This window comes from Salmo salar, chromosome ssa11 (assembly GCF_905237065.1).
Source record: "Salmo salar chromosome ssa11, Ssal_v3.1, whole genome shotgun sequence".
Classification (NCBI taxonomy): Eukaryota; Metazoa; Chordata; class Actinopteri; order Salmoniformes; family Salmonidae; genus Salmo; species Salmo salar.
Genome location: NC_059452.1, coordinates 60,687,037 through 60,706,961, shown reverse-complemented (window position 1 = coordinate 60,706,961; position 19,925 = coordinate 60,687,037). Strand labels below are relative to the sequence as shown.

The 19,925-nt window shown below is 39.5% G+C and overlaps 1 protein-coding gene and 1 non-coding gene across 6 annotated transcripts in view; one reads left to right on the top strand and one right to left on the bottom strand.

Annotated features, from left to right (window-relative positions):
- LOC106562839 (protein FAM102A) overlaps positions 1-19,925 on the top strand; it is an 82,627-nt gene that overhangs the window by 22,973 nt on the left and 39,729 nt on the right. The window contains exon 1 of one of the 5 annotated variants that reach the window (XM_045689815.1): positions 18,929-18,947. The exons of the other annotated variants lie outside the window; for them this stretch is intronic. The gene's annotated coding sequence lies outside the window, so the exon portion shown is untranslated. Of the gene's footprint in view, positions 1-18,928; positions 18,948-19,925 lie in introns of those variants that run through there. 5 annotated transcript variants of the gene reach the window in all.
- On the bottom strand, positions 12,627-12,679 carry LOC123725304 (U7 small nuclear RNA). Its single transcript, XR_006757802.1, has one exon. It is a non-coding gene; the product is annotated as a U7 small nuclear RNA (small nuclear RNA).

Genomic DNA, 19,925 nt, shown 5'->3' with positions numbered 1-19,925 from the left:
GGTTATAGGAAATTGCCAACATCCCAAGAAAGTTGTACATGCATCTCACCTTGCTGTGTATTTATTTGACCAAAGTTCTGGCTATGGAACCTTAGCAGGGTGTATCATTTGAATTGGACAACTGATAGATTGGTTGATCAATGCCAGAAATCAGTTGGCATCTTGTCAGTAGATAATTATTATTTGCTAGATGGATACAGGCAATGTTTTGGTTATTTTTGTGCTCATCAGGCTTGATGATTCTGTTAACTTTTAGAACATGTAGATCAGGGAATCAAGTGACCCTTGAACGAGATGGCCGCATGAACTGAGAGCTCTGCACAAGTAATTTCCAAGTCTTAATCTTACCTCCACTTCAAGTTAAACCCCATTTGCTTTAATACCTGGACTCGAGCAATAGCCGTGGAAAAAGCTTCCAACAAACAGCTAGCTTCAGAAAAAGCTAGCGCCATTAGCCAGGAGCAAGAGGACCTGTCCCGTCCTGAGGCCCAACAACTGTCAACCTCATCCTCTGTCTAAGACATCCTTTCTGATCTGAGATCCCAACGTACTTAACATCAAACTAAATGGCATTAACTCTAAGCTCAGTGCGATAGGTGACAACCCTGCAAAATGCCTGACTTCAATAACAAGATTAGCATCAACACGGGGTGCCTGGATGAGGCAGAGGGGTGAATCCTATCCATGGAAAACTCACTGGCAGACGCCATGGAAACAATAGCCTCTGCTAAAAAGAAAATGGAGCATATGGAAGAGAAAACAGAGGACCTTGAAAATAGGGGGCAAAGGAATAACTGTGTTCTATTAAACCTAACCAAAAACGAAGAGGGAAACATACCACTGATCCACTACCTGCAAGACAAGCACCGAGCACTGAGGCTCCCACCAGCAGCCAGTAAACCACGCGCCCAATCACCATACGTTTCCTGAGATTCACCGACAAGGAACGATTCCTACATGAGGAGAAAATCAACACCATTACAGTGGGAAATGCCAAACTCACTTTACACCAGGACATGTCAGCTGGAATACGCTGAAGTGCCGAAAGTTTGACGAGGTGAAGAAACACTTCATTTACCGAGGCATCTTCAGGTGATTCAAATACCCAAACGAGTTCAGGATTCTTCACCAAGAAGCCCTGCGGCACTTCAAAACTCCCGAAGATGCAAAAAGGTTTTTTGAAGGACAATCCTGGCCACTGAGAAATGGACCAATGACTAAAAGCGATTACTGTTAATACTATTGGAGGTAAGACAACATATAGCCGCCATCCAATGACCCACCCGCCCTGCTAAATGTCATTATAGCTGTCTATTCTTTTATTTATTTTATTTTGGCTGCAAGAGGGACAGGCCCTATAGCCTAACCTAGGCCTACTAATGTTTTAGCCTACTTTTATTTCCCCTTTTATGTCAAGTGAGAAATTGAACCGTTTCAGTCTGTTATCTTGTCTATAGAATATAGACTAATTGGCAGACAAGGTGATCAGATACTGTCAATTTATATTAGGCCTATAGCCTACTTTTTTTATTTGTATTTATAATTTTCACATAGGCCTTCACAATTGATAGCCTGTCAATTACGACACATCTACAGACCTAACGAGAGGCTCAGTATGTGTCACGATTCCTACCGACGGTGGCGCCCCCTCCTGCTCGGGTGGCGCTCGGCGGTCGTCGTCACCGGCCTATTAGCTACCACTGATTCCCTTTTTGGTTTTCCCTTCTTTTTGGTTTTGTGCACCTGTGTTAGTTTGGTTAATTAGCGGGGCTATTTATGTTAGCTGGTCCGCTTCCGTGTTGTGTGGGATTATTTCTATTCTGACGGCTCATGTTCGTGTCGGCGCTATTTTACGCCGTGTGTATTTTCTCCCCTGTGTTTGGGAGTATTTGTTTGATGAGTGAGTGTAAATTAAATACGCCACTACCCTGTGCTCGCTGCTTCCTGTGCCTCATTCCTTCACCACGACTGCCAACCCGTTACAGTATGTCAATTTTATGCCTATGGTTATGACTGCCTGTTGATATTTTGTTTTAATAATAACAAACAACTTATCCTATCCTCTTAAGGATTTGCTCCCTCATTTCAGTTTTATTTAGTCCAAATGATTATTGACTATGTCCTTTGGGGGATGTATTTGTAGGCTGGGCTATTGATTTTATTGATTTTATTTCTCCCTCTCATTTTTACTGTGGTCTGGATGGGGGCTACGTTGTAATTTATGTAATGCGGGGCAGAGAGGATGAGGCATTTTCTCTCTCTCTCTCTCTCTCTCTCTCTCTCTCTCTCTCTCTCTCAGGAGATGTTGTGCGTCGCAAACTGTTCCCATTTTTTGGAACACAGAATTGTGACTGAGTGTGGGTTTAACAGATCCAACAGGATATGTTGAGTTGTTTGGGAACTCGGCTGGGGTGTTCAGAGATTGTTATTTTATGTAAACCGTTTCTTTTTCTTTTGTGATCGCAGCTGTAACTATTGTCCACCTATACCCAAAGATGACTTTCACTAGAGTTCGATTACTGTTCGATGATGTTGACTAGTACCTTAAATCTACTGACATGGAACTGCCGTGGTCTAGGTCATGCAATAAAACTGAAAAGATTCTATGTGCTCTCAAACTCCGCAGAGCCTGGGTGGGACTGGTGTATTTCTCATCTTTCAAATCTAACAGTAGAGGTACAGCCATACTTATCCATAAGCATGTTCCATTCATAATTGACAAAAACATATCTGATCCAGAGGGGAGATTTATTCTGATAACTGGGTCACTGTATGGGCAACCAATTACTATCTTAAATATATATGCCCCTAACAAGGATACTCCTGCTTTCATGTTGAAAAATGATAACCCTGTTCAATGAGCATTGTGTTTCCTTTGGAGTGCTGGCTGGAGATTTTAATTGTACCCTCAACTCAACTCTGAACAAATCATCTCAAGCCCCCTCCACAAACCCTAGATCGGCAAAGATGTTGAACTCTCTTTCTAAAGAGATATGACTGATAGATATCTGGAGAGAGACTAATAGCTCATCTATGGACTATACATACTACTCCAATGTCCATAACACCTACTCATATAGATTACTATCAGGAATCAAGGTAAGAACCAGATGCAGACATGTTGAATTGACAATGGTTCAATATTCCAACAGGGGCAATAGACAGGTCAAGGCAGGCAGGGGTCAGTAAACCAGGTGGGGCAACGGTACCGGATGGCAGGCAGGCTCAGGGTCAGGGTAGGCAGAGGTCAACAAACCAGAGGTGGGGCAAAGGTACAGGTTGGCAGGCAGGCTCAGGGGCAGGCAGAGTGGTCAGGCAGGTGGGCTCAGAGTCAGGACAGGCAAGGGTCAAAACCAAAAAAGCCATATCTCAGACTGGCCTATAAAAAGAAAAGATCAAGTATTTGTAAGTCGCTCTGGATAAGAGCGTCTGCTAAATGACGTAAATGTAAACATTTTCTGCTGCAAATTTGTTGTTTGTTTTGTATTTTATTATATTATTTATGTCTGCCACATTTTTTAAATGTTTTTATTTATTTATTGTAACCTTTATTTAACTAGGCAAGTCAGTTAAGAACAAATTCTTATTTACAATGACAGCCTACACCGGCCGAACTCGGACGACGCTGGGCCAGTTGTGTGCCGCCCAATGGGACTCCCAATCACGGCCGGTTGTGATACAGCCTGGATTCAAACCAGGGTGTCTGTAGTGCCGCCTCTAGCACTGAGATGCAGTGCCTTAGACCGCTGTGCCATCTTTGAATGTGTTTTCTTTGTTGATTTAAAAACAAGAAAACTTAATACAACTTTTAATAAAAAATGTTAAAAAATCTAGGTCACTGTCTCACGTTGGAGTTTTTTTTCCCGATTCTGTGCTTCAGAGAGTTCGGTGCCAAAAATTTGTCTACTTTGAGCAGACGTCATAGCTTCACAGCCTCGTGGCACATGCACTCTCTCTGTTTCTCTCTCTTTTTCTCTCTGTCCCCTTCTAATTTCCTCTCATGTTCCCCCTATATTTATTTTCTTTCGTTGGGGTAGCCCAAGTCCTCTTGGTGGACGTTGGGTAAATTAGGCAATGGGAAATGGGGATGAGGGAGAAGGAGGGAGCTGGGAAAAAGCCATATTTCTCACCAGATGTTTACTTTTGTCTCACTCATGCACTCTCTTCAGACACACACATATTCACTTCTTGTACTCTCCCTTTCTTTTTACTCCTATGCTTTTCTTGGACACACAGACACATTCTTTTGGCAGGTGTGTGTGTGCATGAGTGTGCGTGCGCACGTGTGTGTGTGTATGTGTCTTGGTGTCTCGGTGTGTGAGACACCTGGTGTGTTATCATATAGTCAGGTCAGGTTTAGGAATGTGCTGTAGCCGTGCTGTAAGTAGTGGCTATCAGTGAGCGTGGCAGTGTTTATGTAGCATGCTTTAACATTCACTCAAACTGCATAGCTAGCATACCTGTATAGTGTTTGTGCCAAGCCGAGTACTCTCCTCTCACAGGAGCATAAGAAAGGTGCGAAGTTTCAGCAGACCACACCGTGACACTCCCCTGCATTTCACTCACTTAATCTTTCCCTCCATCCACCACCATATTTGTTCTGTGTGAACAGAAAGATGCAGAATTGCAGAGCAATAAAAAAAGACATACTGTACCAGTTAAAGTTTTGGACATACTTACTCATTCAAGGGTTTTTCTTTATTTTTTACTATTTTCTATATTGTAGAATAATAGTGAAGACATCAACACTATGAAATAACAGATATGGAATCATGTAGTAACCAATTTTTTTTTTAACAAATCAAAATATATTTGAGATTCTTCAAAGTAGCCACCCTTTGCCTTGATGTCAGCTTTGCACACTCTTGGTATTCTCTCAAACAGCTTCATGAGGAATGCTTTTCCAACAGTCTTGAAGGAGTTCCCACACATGCTGGGGACTTGTTGGCTGCTTTTCCTTCACTCTGCGGTCCAACTCATCCCAAACCATCTCAATTGGGTTGACGTCAGGTGATTGTGGAGGCCAGGTCATCTGATGCAACACTCCATCACTCTCCTTGGTCAAATAGCCCTTACACAGCCTGGAGGTGTGTTTTGGGTCATTGTCCTGTTGAAAACAAATTATAGTTACACTAAGCGCAAACCAGATGGGATGGCGTATTGCTGCAGAATGCTGTGGTAGCCATGCTGGTGAAGTGTGCCTTGAATTATAAATTAATCACTGACAGTATCACCAGCAAAGCCCCCCCACACCTTTACACCTCCTCCTCCTTCACGGTGGGAACCACACATGCTGAGATCATCCATTCACCTACTCTGCGTATCACAAAGACACGGCGCTTGCAACCGGTCTAATGTCCATTGCTTGTGTTTCCCATTTCTCGTGTTTTTTTGGTGTCCTTTAGTAGTGGTTTCTTTGCAGCAATGCGACCATGAAGGCCTGATTCACGCAGTCTCCTCTGAGCAGTTGATGTTGAGATGTGTCTGTTACTTGAACTCTGTGAAGCATTTATTTAGGCTGCAATCTTAGGTGCAGTTAACTCCAATGAACGTATCCTCTGCAGCAAAGGTCCTCCTGAGAACCAGTTTCATCATAACTCTTAATGGTTTTTGCCACTGCACTTGAAGAAACTTTAAAGTTCTTGAATTTTTCCGAATTGACTGACCTTCATGTCTTAAAGTAATATTGGACTGTCATTTCTCTTTGCTTATTTGAGCTGTTCTTGCCATAATATCGGCTTGGTCTTTTGCTAAATAGGGATATCTTCTGTATACCACCCCTACCTTGTCACAACACAACTGATTTGCTCAAACGCATTAAGAAGGAAAGAAATTCCAGAAATGTACTTTTAACAAGGCACACCTGTTAATTGAAATGCATTCCAGGTGATTACCTCATGAAGGTTGAGAGAATGCCAAGAGTGTGAAAGCTGTCATCAAGGCAAAGGGTGGCTACTTTGAAGAATCTCAAATATAAAATATATTTTACATTTTAGTCATTTAGCAGACGCTCTTATCCAGAGCGACTTACAGTAGTGAATGCATACATTTCATTTGTACTGGCCCCCCGTGGGAATCGAACCCACAACCCTGGCGTTGCACACCATGCTCTACCAACTGAGCCACAGGGAAGTGTTTAATACTTTTTTGGTTACTACATGATTCCATGTGTTATTTCATAGTTTTGATGTCTTCACTATTATTCTACAATGTAGAAAACAGTAAAAATAAAGAAAAACCCTTGAATCAGTAGCTGTGTCCAAACTTTTGACTGGTACGGTAAGTCATCGTTCTACAGTACTGTACGTGCTGTGTGTATTCCAAGTTTTCTTTCATGATATCTTTCCTGTTTCCCAAAATTCTAAGAAAGCTTAGAATTATTCGTGCCCCTCCATGGTTCTCTTACAGTCACATTTGAAGATAATAGTGATTGATTTCAATCTCTTCCATGACCCCATTCTTCTCCCTACATCACTTGAAAGGATTCATTAGGGTCTGTTCAGAAGGGTTCAACGTTACACATTCAAAAATATTGTGTATTCTCTGTTGTGCCGAATTGAGCATCATGTCAGCGCTATTCACTGCATTTCTTTCTGCAACGTTCTGAACATTTTACATCTCTGAATACACCCCAGCTAAACGCTGGCAGTGTGTTCAGCGGATGTTTGGGTGATGCGTCAGCACTCTATTGGATTTTCCTGATCTGCTTCCGCCCGTTATGTTTTCATCATATTTTTCAGTCTGGCTCTGGCTACTGTTGATTGGGTCCTGGAACTCGTCGGCATTGTTAATGAGAGACTTTGTAAACAGGTCTTTCCTCTCACTTCTCTCTGTCCCTATACTCTGTCTTTCTGCTCTCTCTCTGTCTCTCTCTCTCTCCCACTCTTTTGCTCTCTCTCTCTGTCTCTTTCTCTCTCCTAACCATGTAAAAAAAAATACTATAGTATACTGTTGTGTAAATACTATAGTATTCACTGTAGTGTTTTTGCGGACTTTACTGTAGTTTGACTGCAGTATTTACTGTAGTATACTAACGTAGCCCGTGACGCGGTTAGCCCTTGTGGCTGGGACCACGGATTGTCCAGCTTGTGACTGTCTAGATCCCTGCAGCTTCATTAAATAGTACTCGCAAAACACCAGTCTCAACGTCAACAGTGAAGAGGCGACTCCGGGATGCTGGGCTTCTAGGCAGAGTTCCTCTGTCCAGTGTCTGTGTTCTTTTGCCCATCTTAATCTTTTCTTTTTATTGGCCAGTCTGAGATATGGCTTTTTCTTTTCAACTCTGTCTAGAAGGCCAGCATCCCGGAGTCGCCTCTTCACTGTTGACTTTGAGACTGGTGTTTTGTGGGTACTATTTAATGAAGCTGCCAGTTGAGAACTTGTGAGGCATCTGTTTGTCAAAGCTAGACACTCTAATGTACTTGTCCTATTGCTCAGTTGTGCACCGTGGCCTTCCACTCCTCTTTCTATTCTGGTTAGAGCCAGTTTGCACTGTTCTGTGAAGGGAGTAGTACACAGTGTTGTACAAAATCTTCAGTTTCTTCGCAATTTCTCGCATGGAATAGCCTTCATTTCTCAGAATATTAATATTCTGACGAGTTTCAGAAGAAAGTCTTTGTTTCTGGCCATTTTTAACCTGTAATTGAACCCACAAATGATGATGCTCCAGATACTCAACTAGTCTAAAGAAGGCCAGTTTTATTGCTTCTTTAATCAGAACACAGTTTTCAGCTGTGCTAACATAATTGCACTAGGGTTTTCTAATGATCAGTTAGCCTTTTAAAATGATCAACTTGGATTAGCTAACACAACGTACCCTTGGAACACAGGAGTGTTGGTTGCTGATAATGGGCCTCTGTACGCCTATGTAGATATTCCATAAAAAATCTGCCGTTTCCAGCTACAATAGTCATTTACAACATTAGCAATGTCTACACTGTATTTCTGATCAATTTCATGTTATTTTAATGGACAAAAAAATTGCTTTTCTTTCATAAACAAGGAAATGTCTAAGTGACCCCAAACTTTTGAATGGTAATGTAAGTATTCAGACCCTTTGCTTTGAGACTCGAAATCGACCTCAGGTGCATCCTGTTTCCATTGATCATCCTTGAGATGTTTCTACAACTTGATTGGAGTCCACCTGTGGTAAATTCAATTGATTGGACATGATTTGGAAATGCTCACACCTGTCTATATAAGGTCCCACAGTTGACAGTGCATGTCAGAGCAAAAACCAAGCCATGAGGTTGAAGGAATTGTCCATTGAGCTCTGAGACAGGATTGTGTTGAGGCACAGATCTGGGGAAGGGTGCCAAAACTTTTCTGCTTCATTGAAGGTCTCCAAGAACACAGTGGCCTCCATCATTCTTAAATGGACAAAGTTTGGAACCACCAAGACTCTTCCTAGAGCTGGCTGCCAGGCCAAACTGAGCAATCGGGGAAGAAGGACCTTGGTCAGGGAGGTGACCAAGAACCCGATGGTCACTCTGACAGAGCTCTAGGATTCCTTTGTGGAGATGAGAGAACCTTACAAAAGGACAACCATCTCTGCAGTACCAGTTAGGTGCCTTTATGGTAGAGTGGCCAGACGGAAGCCACTCCTCAGTAAAAGGCACATGACAGCCCGCTTGGAGTTTGCCAAATGGCACCTAAAGACTGTTAGACCATGAGAAACAATGTTTTCTGGTCTGATAAAACCGAAATTGAACCCTTTGGCCTGAATGCCATGCATCAAGTCTGGAGGAAACCAGGCACCATACCTACAGTGAAGAATGAAAACCTGCTCCAGAGTGCTCAGGACCTCAGACTGGGGCGAAGGTTCACCTTCCAACAGGACAATGACCCTAAGCACACAGAAGTGGCTTCAGGACAAGTCTCTGAATGTCCTTGAGTGGCCCAGCCAGAGCCCGGACTTGAACCCAATCGAACATCTCTGGAGAGACCTGAAAATAGCTATTATTTTTGGGTGTTGCTACAGGCCACCAAGTGCTAACAGTCAGTATCTAAATAATGTGTGTGAAATGCTTGATAGTGTATGTGATGTAAACAGAGAAGTTTACTTTCTGGGGACGTGAATATTGACTGGTTTTCGTCAAGCTGTCCGCTCAAGAGGAAGCTACATACTGTAACCAGTGCCTGTAATCTGGTTCAGGTAATTAATCAAACTACCAGTGTGTTTACAAACACTACAGGAACAAGATCATCGACATGTATCGATCACATCTTTACTAATACCGTAGAACTCTGTTCTAAAGCTGTGCCCATACCCATTGGATGCAATGGTTACAATATAGTGGCTATATCTAGGAGAACCAAGGTTCCAAAAGCTGGGCCTAAAATAGTGTATAAGAGATCGTACAAAAGATTTTGCTGTGACTCGTATGTGGATTATGTAAAAAATATTTGTTGGTCTGATGTGATTAATAAGGAACATCCAGACACTGCGCTTTATAAATTTATGAAATTGCTTCTTCCAATTATTGATAAACATGCATCTGTTAAGAAACTGGCTGTTATAACTGTTTATGTTCCATGGATTGATGAGAAATGTAAAAATGTTATGGTTGAAGCTGGCTGCACATCTGACTGGCTGACTTACTGCAAATTGAGTAATTATGTGACTAAACTTAACAAAAAGAAGAAGAAACTGTATTATGAAGCCAATATCAATGATATAAAGAATGATGGAAAAAAATCTTTGGCATATTTTAAATGAAATTATGGGCAGAAAGACAAATTCAACTTCGTCTTTCATCGATTCAGATGGCTTATTCATCACAAAAGAATGTGATTTTACCAATTATTTTAATGATTACTTAATTGGCAAAGTGGGCAAACTTAAGCAGGAAATGTAAACAACGAACATTGAGCCATCGTATTTATGCATAAATAAACTAATAATGAAAGAAAAGCATTGTAAGTCAGAATTTTGTAAAGTTAGTGTGGGACAGGTAAAACAATTATTGTTATCGATCAGTAATGACAAACATCCTGGCATAAACAACTTAGATGGAAGGCTACTGAGGATGGTAGCTGACTTTATGGCCATCTCCTATCTAGGGCAGTTTTCTAGGCCCTCTTCTTTTTCCTATTTTTACCAATGACATACCACTTGCATTAAACAGAGCTTGTATGTCCATGTTTGCTGATGATTCAACCATATATGTGTCAGAAACCACAGCTGATGAAGTCACTGAAACCCCTAACAAGGAGTTGCAGTCAGTTTGGGATTGGGTGGCCAGTAATAAACTGGTCCTGAACATCTCTAAAACTAAGAGTATTGTGTTTGGTAAAAATCATTCCCTAAGCTCTAGACCTCGGCTGAATCTGGTAATGAATGGTGTGGCTGTTGAACAAGTTTAGGAGACTAAATTACTTGGTGTTACCTTAGATTGTAAAATGTCATGGTCAAAACATATAGATTCAATGGTTGTAAGGATGGGGAGAGTCTGTCAATAATAGAGATATTCAGCTTTTTTGACACCACACTCCACAAAGTCGACTCTAGTTTTGTCTTTTCTTGATTATTGTCTAGCCGTGTGGTCAAGTGCTGCTAAGAAAGCCCTAGTTAAGCTGCAGCTGGCCCAGAACCAATCAGCACGTCTTGCTCTTCATTGTAATCAGAGGGCTAATATAAATACTATGCATAAGAGTTGAGACTGACTGCATCACTTATTTGTTTTTATAAGAAACATTAATGTGTTGAAAATTCCAAATGGTTTGCATAGTCAACTTACATACAGCTCTGACATACTTACCCCACCAGACATGCCATATGGGGTCTTTTCATAGTCCTCAAATCCAGAACAAATTCAAGAAAGTGTACAGTATTATAATAGAGACATTATTGCAAGGAACTTCCATCTCATATTGCTCAAATGAACAGCAAACCTGGTGTAAAAAAACAGATAAAGCAACACCTCACGACACCATGCCTCTCCCCTATTTGACATATATATTTTGTGTGTATGTATTGATACAGTATGTAGGCTATGTGTGCCATTTTTAAAAGTATGTAGTTCTGTCCATGAGCTGTTCTTGTCTATTAATGTTCTGTATTATGTCATGTTTCATGTTTTGTGTGGACCCCAGGGAGATTAGCAGTGGCTTTTGCAACAGCTAATGGGGATCCAAATAAAATAACAAAACATTTAAAAAATACCAGTATACTCTAGTATTTACTGTTAACTATATTATAAATACTGTAATAAAAGCAAACTGTAGTATATAAAGTTAGAATCAGGAATTCCCCAGGGTAGCTGCTTAGGCCCCTTGCTTCTTAAAATTTTTACTCACGACATGCCACTGACTTTGAGTAAAGCTAGAGTGTCTATGTATGCAGAAGACTCAACACTATACACGTCAGCTACTACAGCAACTGAAATGACTGCAACACTCAACAAAGAGCTGCAGTTCGTTTCAGAGTGGGTGACAATGAATAAGTTAGCCCGAAATATTTCTAAAACTAAAAGCATTGTATTTGGAACAAAACAGTCACGAAACCCTAAACCTCAACTAAATCTTGTAATAAATAATGTGGAAATTGAGCAAGTTGAGATGAGTAAACTGCTTGGAGTAACCCTAGATTGTAAACTGTCATGGTCAAAACATATTGATGCAGTAGTAGCTAAGATGGGGAGAAGTCTGTCTATAATAAAGCGATGCTCTGCCTTCTTAACAACACTATCAACAAGGCAGGACCTACAGGCCCTAGGTTTGTTTCACCTTGACTACCGTTCAGTCGTGTGGTCAGGTGCCACAAAAAAGGACTTAGGAAAATTGCAATTGGCTGAGAACAGGGCAGCACGGCTGGCCCTTGGATGTACACAGAGAGCTAATATTAATAATATGCATGTCAATCTCTCCTGGCTGAAAGTGGAGGAGAGACTGACTTCATCACTACTTTTATTTATGAGCGGTATTGACATGTAGAATGCACCGAGCTGTCTGTCTAAACTACTGGCACACAGCTCGGACACACATGCATATCCCACAAGACATGCCACAAGAGGTCTCTTCACAGTCCACAAGTCCAGAACAGACTATGGGAGGCACACAGTACTACATAGAGCCATGACTACATGGAACTCTATTTCACATCAAGTAACTGATGCAAGCAGTAAAATTATATTTAAAAAAACAGATAAAAATACACCTCATGGAACAGCAGGGACTGTGACGCAACACAAACATTGGCACAGACACATGCATACACGACACACACATACACGATAACATATGCACTATACATACTATACATGGATTTAGTACTGAAGATATGTGGTAGTGGTGGAGTAGTGGCCTGAGGGCATAGAGTGTGTTGTAAAATCTGTGAATGTATTGTAATGTTTTTAAAATTGTATAAACTGCCTTAATTTTGCTGGACCCCAGGAAGAGTGGGGATCCATACTAAATACAAATATACTACAGTAATTAATGTAGTATTTTTGCAGATTTTAGTATACTGTAGCATTTACTGTAGTGTTTTTGCAGACATTACTGTTTTATTTACTGTAGTGTTTTTGCAGACTGTAGCATACTGCAGTATTTACTGTAGTGTTCTTGCAGACATTACTGTAGTATTTACTACAATGTTTTTGTTTTATTATCTTTGACATAAACGTTGAGACTTTCTTCTTCAGAAAACCTACTGGAGAAATGCTAAAAGAGCACATTTTCCTTAACCTGTTAGGAGGTAGGGAGAACTGGGGTGTGAAAGGATAGTTCAGAGTTCTGCTCTTTTCTGTAAGCTGTAGGGAACACAATATATGGTCTAGATTGGCATGTGGGTTTTTCACTTATGGGTGGCACAAATTGTGATATGGGGGAGGGGAATGGGTAGGGTATATGCAAGTTTACTGCAGTTAAAAAAAAATCTTTAAATTTTTTTATTGAATATTCGAATCATACAATATACTTGCAGTGAAGTCGCTCAACAACTACATCATACCAGTCATCCAACAGATTACCATTCAGAGCGACACACAGAAGCATACAGGGTCAATGCCCTGCTCAAGGGCATGTTGACCGATCTACCACCAGCCCAAAAAATGTGAACCCGAACCCTCCAAGATCCCCCACAGTTCCCCAATAGCTGTCCCTCAACCATTCGAGACCCCTCCCACAGTCCCCCCAGGAAGAAAAATAAAAAATACAATTAATTCCATTCCCCACCCCCAAGAACCCCCCAATGCACTAACAACCAAGAGATTGAACTAAAGAGAAAAAAGGAAAAGACAGATGAAAACAGCAAACAACAATGCAAAAAAAGTTAAATAAAACAAAATAATAAATTTAAAACAAAGGACATCAAGAACAACTAAAATCATAACAGCAATGCCAACTGTATATGTTTGTGTGCATGTCTGGCACTATTACATGTATGTGTGTGTTCTTGTAAGTGTTTATTTGAATGAGAGTGTGTGTATATGCATGTGTACAAACCTGCACGGCATCAGCCTCAGCCTCAGGCAAACCGGCATTAGTTGTAAAAACACAGATACTTAGTGTCATTCAAATGTACTTTTTATTATGTTTTTTTTTTACTGTTTATTTGTATTTTTTTACTTTTATCTTTGACCATCATTCTATCTCCCACACAGCAACTCCACTCCCACTTGTCTCCAATTTTACATACCAACCCTCAGCTTCCCTCAGCCCATCCCATCTATCTCTGCTGGCCACCCACTTCGGGTTTCTACGCAACACATATCTTTCAACTATGCTGTGATGTTTAACGTACAATTTCAATCTATCTAATCGAATAGAATCCACATATTGCGAGTTGAAGATAAATACTTTTACTAAGAGTATTAGTATATTAGTAATTGACTTAGCCGGTCTTTCCAGATCTCCTAACAGCACTATTCTAGGGTAAATTTTAGATCAATGCTATGCATTTTCAGCCATTCCTGAACCTGAGACCAGAAACAGGCTGCCTGAGGGCAATACCAAAATAAATGGTCTATTGATTCTGTATCCTCACAACAAAATCTGCAGAGATTCAATGATTTTATGCCCCAAATATTCAACATTTTGTTGGTGGCAAGAATTCTATTTAATAATTTTAGCTGAACAGCACGAAGTCTTGAAGCTTGCGTTGTTTTATATACACCCTGTACCATGGAATCGGTACATCAAAAATCTCTTCCCAACTATTTTGCTTCTGTATGGCACAGTTATCAACATCCTGGTCCTCAAATGAAACTGGTATACTTTCCTATTTATGCTATTTTTATTCCTCTGACCGTTTTGATCCTTTATATTGGGCAGACAGACCAGTTCCCTACCTCCTCCCGCTGCCACCTGCCTCCTCCATTTTTGGGGTAATGCTGTAATCAATTGGTTGTACTCTTGGATTGAGCAGACCGTTCTGTACAATTCTGATAACTCCATGAAGGACATAACTCTACCATTCCAATTTACAATATAATTTAAGAACAAAATACCTCTTTCAAACATCTTTCCCATAAATACAGGTATTTTATCAACCAGCACATTTGAGTTCAGCCATAATATTTGTTCTATTTTTTCAGGGGGATGAAATTGAAATTCTGCAATGCTTGTTTGAAAAAGAGAGATACTTTGAAAAAGTATCATTTTAAATTAATCGAAAATGAGACATGGCAATCTGCACAAAGGCAATTTTTAAACATTGGATGGGCTTTTCTTAGTAATCTACTTGAGAACCATTTAGGGTTCAAAGTAAACTTTTGAATGAGTGAAGATTTTAGAGAGAGGTTTAGTGCTTTTATATTTAATAATCTCAACCCACCCAATTCATATTCATTATATAGATAGGCACATTTTATTTTGTCTGGTTTAGCGTCCCAGATAAAGCAAAATATTTTTTGCTCATATGATTTGAAAAACAAATCATCAGGAGTTGGCAGCGCCATCAGTAAATGAGTAAACTGAGATATAACTAAGGAGTTAATCAGGGAAATTTTGCCATAAATAGACAGGTATTTACCTCTCCGTGGTTGCAGGATCTTGTCTATTTTTACAAGTTTTCTATTGAAATTCATTGTGGAGAGCTTATTTATATCTTTTGTGATATGAATACCGACTATGTCTACTTTACCATCAGCCCATTTTATAGGTAAACTGCAGGGTAATGTAAAAGTTGTATTTTTTAAGGGTCCAATATGTAATATTGTACACTAGGTTTTAGTCCAGAGAGTACAAAAAAGTTATCTAGATCTTCAATGAGAGATTGCAGGGATCTAGCTTGCGAACTTAAAATAAAACTTGAGTCATCGGCATACATGGACACCTTTGTTTTTAAGCCTTGGATTTCTAATCCTCTAATGTTGTTATTGGATCTGATTTTAATAGCTAGCATCTTGATGGCCATAACGAATAGATATGGTGACAGTGGACACCTTTGTTTAACTCCTCTTGACAATTCAAAACTCTCTGAGAAGTAGCCGTTATTTACTATTTTACACCTGGGGATGCTATACATTATTTTTACCCATTTTATAAGAGAATTACCAACATTGAAAAAATCCAGGCATTTATAAATAAAATCCAGTCTTACTTTATCAAATGCCTTTTCAAAATCCCCTATAAATACCATTCCTGGCTTCTTATATGTTTCATGATGTTCTATTATTTCTAGTAGTTGTCGTATATTATCTCCAATATATCGTCCATGTAAAAAACCTGTCTGATCAGGATGAACAATACCTGGTAAAACCCTTTTAATCCTGAGTGCTATGCATTTTACTAGTATTTTTGCATCACAACATTGAAGTGTAAGGGGCCTCCAGTTTTTTTTAGATAGACTGGGTCTTTATATTTGCCATCTGGGTCTTGTTTTAATAATAGAGAAATCAGACCTTCCTGCTGAGTACCTGACAGACTACAATTTCTATAGGAGTAGTTAAAACAATCTAACAATGGAGCTTTCAGTATATATAAAAAAAACTTGATGTACCTATACCGGTATGCCATCAAGCACTAGGGTTTTTCTAGACTGAAAGGATTTAATAGCCTCAAAAAGTTATTTCTCTGTAATTTGGCCTTCGCACTGATCTTTCTGTACATTTGTTAATTTTCCATTTTTTATATTATTTGGAAAGAATTCCTTACCATAATCTTCATTCGGTGGGAGAGGATGAGACAGAAAAGAGAACATCTGCCTAAAATAATTAGCTTCCTCTTTTAAAATATCATTCGGAGAATCGTAGCTCTTCAGTAATGAGTTTCTGCAAGTAATTTTTGTTAACGTTCCTGTATTGGAGATTCTGGAAGAATGTTTTGCATTTTTCTCCATATTCCATCCAGTTTGCTTTATTTTTGTAATAGATTACATTAAATAATTCTTGAATAAGTTCCTCAAGTTCTTTTTGTTTTTCCTCCTTATTTTGTATCTCTGTAGTATTGTTTTTATTGCTATCTACCTGTACTATTAGTTCATGGATTTCCCTTGTTCGTCTTGTCTCTTTAGCCAGAAACTGCTTTTTTATTATTGATGAATATTGAATTGAATGACCCCTGAAGGTACATTTAAAGGTATCCCAAAGAATAAGGGGATTTGCTGAACCTATATTATACTGGAAAAATTCAGTTAGAAATTATTTTGTCTTAGTTAAAAATAACTTGTCCTCCAGTAAACTTTGATTAAATTTCCAATATCCCCATCCACGTGGAAAATCTGCAAGAGTTATGTGAATGCCAATTAGATGATGATCCGATCGCATTCTGTCTCCTATTAAAACTTTTTTAACCTTTGATGCAAGAGAGAAAGAGACAAGAAAGTAGTCAAGACGACTAGCTTGATTAAGTCTCCTCCATGTATATCTCACTAGGTAGGGGTTTTTTTTGTCTCCAAATATCCACTATTTCTAATGTGTCCATAATATTTATGATATATTTATTATTTATTTATTATTATTCATTTATTATTTATATAATATTTATTTTCTTGAGGGCACGGTGATGATAGTTTGTAGAGTGATTACCTTTACGGTCCATTGAGGTAGTTAACACTGTGTTATAGTCTCCTACCATAATGATTAGATCATTTGTTGGCTGTAAGTTCAATAAATTGGTATAAATGTTTTTGAAGAAGTGTGGATCATCCTGATTTGGACCATATAGATTAATGAGCCAAATCTCTTTTTCATCCACTTTCATAAGGATCCACCTTACTTGTGAATCATTCCTGACTATGTGCACATTCAGATCGACATTTTTGTTCATTAATATCATTACATTTTAGTCATTTAGCAGACGCTCTTATCCAGAGCAACTTACAGTAGTGAATGCATACATTTCAATTCATTTCATACATTCTTTTTTTTTTTCATACTGGCCCCCCGTGGGAATCAAACCCACAACCCTGGCGTTGCAAACAGCATTGCAAACACCATGCTCTACCAACTGAGCCACAGTGAGACCAGTAGAGCACTCCACACCCTTTGAGTTCCTTTGTCCATTACAGAAAATTATTTCACCACCCCATTCCTTTTTCCAAGCAACTTCGTCTAAGGATGTAGAGTGAGTTTCCTGTAAACAGTATATGTTATATTCCTTTTCTTTTAGCCATGTAAAGACTGATCTTCTTTTTTTATAATCTGCTAATCCATTACAATTATAACTGGCTATACTTATTACACACCTTACCATAACTAGATACTATTCTCAGTCTAAATTGACCATAATTAGTGCTTGTAAAGTTACTGCCATCAGAGGTATTATGAAGGTCAAAACTAGAGCTTTCAAATGTCTGATATTTAGAATTCAAGAAAAAGGTTCTAGCAATATTTGTTTTATTCCCTTGCCTGTTTGCCTGTGTGCCAATGCTACAGATGTTAGAAAATTGAGACAAGATATTATGTGTGTAGCAAATCTGAGTAGGTTGATGTGTATGATATTGGATGTGATATAGTGAGAGTGTGTACGAAGTCTGTATAAGAGTAAGACTATAATGTGCGATGTCCAAATAAATAATAACTCTGCCAATTTGCATGGTTGAGTGTCTATGTGTGTAACATGTAGTGCGTATAGCCTTAATTTTCATGATGATAATTGTAATTCATATCGTATCACCATCATAGATGCATCATAATTACCTTTAACATAATTGAAAACACATCCCAGCATTTCCATAGCAATTGACGTTTCACATGAAAGAGACCTTGCATTACTCTAGAGACAGCTTCACTACAGTACAAATGTATTGCGTGCAATATGTTATTATTCCCCAATACCCCTATTCTGACATCTTCCCATTGCTTGTTGTAAACATATATAAACTTGTAGACAAATACATAAAGAAGATAGACAAACAATAAACACATTCATTTATGGAGCTGTCTCGGAATAGCTGTCCATCTATAAATAGTTTGTCCACAATGATAAAGGCACGCTTACCATTCTCCCTTTGTTGTCTTTGTACCGGATACAGTCTCTTACGACGTTCGTTTATCTCCCTTGGAAATTGGTCATTGAGACCGAATTTGGTCCCTTTAAGCTCCCTTCCCCTGCTTTTGATCAGCTCCTTTTGTTGGTAGTGTTCAAATTTTGCAATGATCGGTCGGGGACCCTTGGTCTTGTCGCTCCGAGCTCCAAATCTGTGTACTCGGTGGAAAGCCACCTTGTTTACAGTCTCTATATGAAGTTTCAAGGCAGATTGCATGACTTCTCTAATCGCGCCCTCTGGATTATTGCATGCGTCCTCAGGAATCCCAGAAAAAATGAGATTTTCACACATGCTACGACTTTGTATGTCTAGTAGCGACTCCTTCATCACCCTGTTTTCCCTGAGTCGACAATCGCGGATTTTTACCTTGGCTGTGAGTGTCTTGTTTTCTCTTTGGAGCGTGAGAATTTCACTCTGGCTGAACTCCAAACTCCCCCTAAGCCCTGCTACCTCCTCACACAACTTTTCCAGTGTTGCATGGATTCCAGCCAGAGCACTAGCCTCTACCTCAATGGTAAGTAAATCGTCCGTGTCTGTAGATGAATCTGTTTTTCTTTTTCTTGTCGTGTTAAAGTTATTTTGTGAGGTGGTCAGATCATTCCATGATGGAGTATGTTGTTCCTCCATAGCGTAAAGCTGTTGGTACTCGTCGATTTCCCTCAGGATCTCCTTAGTGTCCAGATTGGCTCTTTACTGCAACCAGTTGTTTTACGAAAAGATAACAATGAGTCTTTCCCACGACTACGACAGGTGTCTGTAGTACAGCCAATACTGCAGTTTTTACTGTAGTTAAAAAAGTGGAGTAGTGTTTTTGCGGACTGTAGTGTTTTTGCGGACGTTACTGTAGTATTAACTATAGTATTCTACAGTATGCTACAACGTTATATAGTAAGTACTACACATGATTGAGGGATACTACAGTGGGTAGTATAGTATTCTACGGTATACAGTACTACAATTTACTATAGAATTCTTTAGTAATTACTGTAGTATTCTATAGTAAACTGTAGTATTTTTTCATGTGGGTATCCAGATGTTCCCTGGAATCTGTCAGGGGCTTTTCCATTTATGCAGCCCAGATTGGAGACAGATGTGTTCCATCTGTATTTGGGGTGCAAACGTGTCTGTGTGTGTTTTTGGTTGTGTGTATGTGTTCTACAGCACATGAAGCGTTGTTTCTATATGTACAATTAAACTCTAAAATAGATAGTTACTGTACATTGTGTTGTGCAGTGGATCTTTCTAGCCAACGGTAAAGTGTGTGTGTGTGTGTGTGTGTGTGTGTGTGTGTGTGTGTGTGTGTGTGTGTGTGTGTGTGTGTGTGTGTGTGTGTGTGTGTGTGTGTTTGTTCGTCCATGTGTGGATCGCACGGTCAAGGCCACATCAGCAGATCTGTGCGCGTGTGTGTGTGTGTGTGTGTGTGTGTGTGTGTGTGTGTGTGTGTGTGTGTGTGTGTGTGTGTGTGTGTGTGTGTGTGTGTGTGTGTGTGTGT